Here is a 4,929-nt window from a genome sequence, read left to right as displayed (position 1 = left end):
AGCTTTGTTGCGTTTAACGGCATTTGAAGTGTAACAAGACTGAATATGTTTATAGAACAAGTGGAACATATCTACAGTCAAACACCGTTGTGTCGAACTCTGATGTGTCGAACTTGTTGTTATTTCGAAGTAAAAGTTTCGCCCTTGCGTATATTCTTCTATATTAATCATTTTCGGTTGTGTCGAACATCGGATAACTCGAAGTACTTACGTGGGTCCCTTCAACTTCGACTTTGTTATTATAACTGAACAGAAAACACCAAGCTTTCTTTAAACGCTGACTTTTCTACTATTAAACTGATTACTAAATTAATAAATGTTTCGCTTGTTGCGATATAGCCTTGCTACAAGTCTGTTATGAAAGATAAGTCCATGGATGTGTATTTATTCTGTCCTCATAATAGGCAAGTCGAGATAAGCGGACAGTATATAAGGACGACAGTCTTTTATGGGGACGACTCGTTCTCATTACTTATATAAACTGATTTAAACTAATAATGATTTGCCTTAGAGACTTGTGGAAGTCTATTTGCGATACTGACACGCTATGTGCAACAGCCTGTTGGTTATTAAAATGGATACAATGTGAGACAGTATGATATTCGTTCACTTTTTCATCGATGCGACATACATATATTTTCCTTCTGTGGGTGGGGAACAGTTCCACCGCCCAACCTCCGTAGGGAGGCGGTTATTGCACGTACTAACATGTAATAAACTCGTCCGTCTTTTTCTAGGTAGACTGTGAAGGTGTTCCAGTCTCAGCTCAGGTTAAAATGCCTTATACATGGTACCTTTGAAGGTGCGTCAATGTCACACAGTCATGATAAAAAAAACTAATAATCTAAATTGTAAGTTATTATTCGTTTGTTTGTTGTTTAACGCCGCAACTCAGCAATATTCTAGCAATATGACGGCGGTATGTAAATAATCGAGTCTGGACCAGACAATACAGTGAGCACCGATCCACGCAACTGGGAAACGATGACATGCATCAACCAAGTCAGCGAGCCTGACCATCCGATCCCGTTAGTCGCCTCTTACAAGCATAGTCGCCTTTTACGGCAAGCATGGATTGCTGAAGACCTATTGATTCTGAGCCAGATTCAACAGTGGGGTGACAGCATGAGCATTGTCCCCGTAAAGCTCATGCCATGTTATTTTTTTGTCTACTCTTCAAAATCGGTACAGTAACAGATAGATACTTAGGACACGAAGGTCGCCATTAACGTCGTTTTTGATGTCAAAGAACATATGACGAGCTGTTTGTAATTGCCAATTATTGTTCATCAACTTTTTTTAAACATTTCATTTTTTCGGAATTACAAAATGTTGGTTGGTTGGTTGGTTTGTTGTTTAACGCCGCACTCAGCAATATTCCAGTTATATGACGGCGGTCTGTAAATAATCGTGTCTGGACCAGACAATCCAGTGATTAATATCATGAGCATCGATCCACGCAATTGGGATCGATGACATGCATCAACAAAGTCAGCGAGTCTGACCACCCGATCCCGTTAGTCGCCTTTTACGATTACAAAATGAGTGAGTGAGTGAGTATGGCTTTGCGCAACGTTACCAATATTCTAGCAATATCACGGCGGGGGACACCAGAAATTGGCGTCAAGCCTTATGTCCATGTGGGGAATTTAACCCTGGTCTTCGGCGTGTCGAGCGAACGCTTTAACCACATTTGTGAAAATGGTACTTCAAAGAATCTAATCAAATTTGAAAATCACGAATAATTCACAGAATTGTCCGCAGCGTATCGGGGGTCCGCTTCAATAGTTTTGTCATATCATTTTTTTTAATACACCCCATCACACACATGTTAATCATTACTGTCACATCGTTGATCACAGTCACCCGGATGACACGCATCGTCATTGCAAACAATGCTCTCAACTCGAAATCCATTGAACACATGACCTTTGTGAAGAGATGATGCTATCGGCTACTGAATGTTTCCAAAATCACCGGAAGTTGAAGTTTTGCCGTACTGATAAAACACGAGAGGTGAGGGTACTTAGCGATGGAGGGGATGGGTTGTGCGGTGGAGGGGGAGGGGTAAAATGCTTGAGGGGAGGGGGTAATTTGATTGGTGTGTCTTCGACCCTATTTAGCCGTGTTGTCACAAATGTCAGGCTCCTCATTAACAGATGCTTCAAAATTGAACCCCCAGGACAGAAGTCACGTGACCGTTCCATTCAGGCACAATTGCAGCTGGAATGCAAGCGAATTATTTCCGTCAAGTGGGTGAATGTTGTTTAACGCCGCAGTCAACAACAGTTCAGCTCTGTCACGCGTCTCTGTCTTTGTAACCCACAAGCACGGGTATGGTTTTGACAAACCTAGAAACATAATCTCGCCGAACCGTGAATCGAACCCACGATCACAGGTTTCTGGTGTCCCCAAGGGCCGTAACTCTGCACAGCGAAATGCGGTGCCCGAGACGACTGAGCCCCCGACCAACGCCACCGAGGAACAGAATAACACCGAGCCTGACCACCCGGCTCTTTAGTGGGTTCTTACAGGCATGGGATACATGGTACCTATTCTTCGAAGGTGAAAGTTCCGACACATGAATATTAACTGGATATCATCAATGTAAAAACCTGTACCGTCTTGACCTCACTGAAACACTAAGGGAAGAACCCGTGGGTGGGAATAGGTCTTCAGCGACAGTAAGAGGCGACTAACGGAATCGGGCGGTCAGGCTCGCTGACTTGCTTGATGCATTTCATCGTATCCTAATGGCGTGGATCGATGCTCATGGTGTCAGTAACTGGATTGTCTGGTCCAGACTCGATTATTTACAGACCGCGAACGTTGGGAGGGCGTTGCGACCCCGCCCTGGGGACGGCTTATATATATGTTACAGTCAATGTGTAAAATCAGTCAATTTGTAAAATTATTTTACAATTATTTTTCCTTCAGATTGACTAAAAGTTATATGAAAACATCACAATAGACTAATTATGCTTGGATTAGAAGCCAAACAATTAAATATCATATATATTTACTTTCATTTTCTTTTAATCCTGTCATTTTCATTAACTGGGTGTTGAAATAGAGCATAAAATGTTATGGAATTCGTTATCATATTGGAATATCAATAAATGGAAAAAGCAATTGTAAAACGACTGAAATATTTTGGCGGTTTGTTAATTAGTGAAAATTTCAGTCACACAATTTTACACATTGACTGTAACATCTACACAAGCAGTCCCACTTGGGGCGGGGTGATGTGTATGGGGCACAGGGCAGAGTTACACTTCTTACTGAAGCAGGTTTAAACAAGACGGTCATCGAAGGGCCGTTGTGGTATAGGTCATATTGTCATGTCAGTAGAGGTTTTTGCTTTACAAGAAAGGAAAAGTAATGAGTGGGTTGGTTTCAACACCATTTTGAACAGTATTCCAGTTATATCACGGCGTGTCAGCTTAATGTGGGAGGGAGGCCTGACGTGATGCAGGTCTCAGATGTTTACCACTTCGGTGAAACCCACGAGCACGGGTATGGTGCTGACAAACCTAGAAACACAATCTGGTGAACTGGGATTCGATGTGATGTGTGAGTGAGTTAGTCAGATTATTACTTAGCAACCTTGTAGATATTCACAGCCACTGTCTGTAAGGACTCTGTTGTCTAAATTTCAGTTATGAAAAAAGCTTCTAAAAGGATAGACATTTAAATATGATTCTTACTATTTGACTTTCCCATTGCAACAATTATTTTAAATCTCTCTAAAAAATAGTGACACGGCACTGTAGCTCTTCTGGATATGTAGGCAACAGTGAAAAGAAAAGACATCCACTTAAATGCTTCAGCATAAATTATGAGGACCAAGACTAAAATATAATAAATTGAAAAAAAATATATCAGAGGAAGATGAAAAATAAAAATAATGTACTTATGTGTTGAATCCCACAATTAACACACAAAAATACCAAATTTCATAAAAATGCCTGAAAATGACCATAAATAGCTCAAATTTGAATTGGGATGTCATTATTGGTGGGAACAAGAAGGTCCTGTTCCAGCCTCACTGCTCAAGTGGTTACAATGCTGGTGTTCAGGGAGAGGACATTCAATTGAGAACATTTAAGAGAGTTGTCAACGGGTAAAATAGAGGTAAAAACATTATCACAAAATGGAACACATGTCTTGAGCCCCACTACTAACTAAACACAAATTAAATTTCATTCAATTTTGAAACAACACTGAGTACTGAGTGTTCTGAGTAACTTACACAACAAATCAGCTGTAATTGTGGTTGAAGGTCAAAGGTCAACTCAGGATCAAAATATGAAATAATGCAAAGAAAACAGATCATATATGTTGAGTCCCACTAGCAACTACACATATACCAAATGTGTACTTTCAGCAATATTCCAGCAATATCACAGTGGCAGACACCAGAAATGGTCTTCACACATTGTACCCATGTCGGGAATCGAACAACGCGTGACGAGCGGACGCTTAACCATTTGGCTATCCCACCAGCCCCTTTACATTTTGTACAATATGTCTGAGTAATAGCCCAAAACAGGTTTTTCAATATGGCCCTTGAACAAAATGGAGTGACATCATTGGTGGAAACAAATATGTGAAGCACCAGCTTCATTGATCCAGTGTCTTCTCAGGTGAAGATGTTACCAACGGATGTCTGACAAACAGATCACGACATTAGCTCATTTGACTTTCAACAAGTGTTTTCAGCTTTCCTTCCTCCTTAGCCAGGCAGTTTTGAAAAGTCTTGAAAAACAAGAGAACATTTTTATCAACTGGCTTGAGGCAGTGAGTTTAAAATGTAACGTCGCATCAGCATTATTTCAGCTATACATGTATATGGCTTGAAGCAGAAAAAACTCAGGCTTTTGAGCAAGATTTATTTCATCTGAAAATATGGAGGTAAAGTTAAAAAGT

The sequence above is a fragment of the Haliotis rufescens genome, unplaced genomic scaffold (assembly GCF_023055435.1).
Source record: "Haliotis rufescens isolate VD_foot unplaced genomic scaffold, xgHalRufe1.0.p SCAF_23, whole genome shotgun sequence".
Classification (NCBI taxonomy): domain Eukaryota; kingdom Metazoa; phylum Mollusca; class Gastropoda; order Lepetellida; family Haliotidae; genus Haliotis; species Haliotis rufescens.
The sequence above is the reverse complement of the archived record's forward strand: the minus strand, read 5'-3'. Positions refer to the sequence as shown.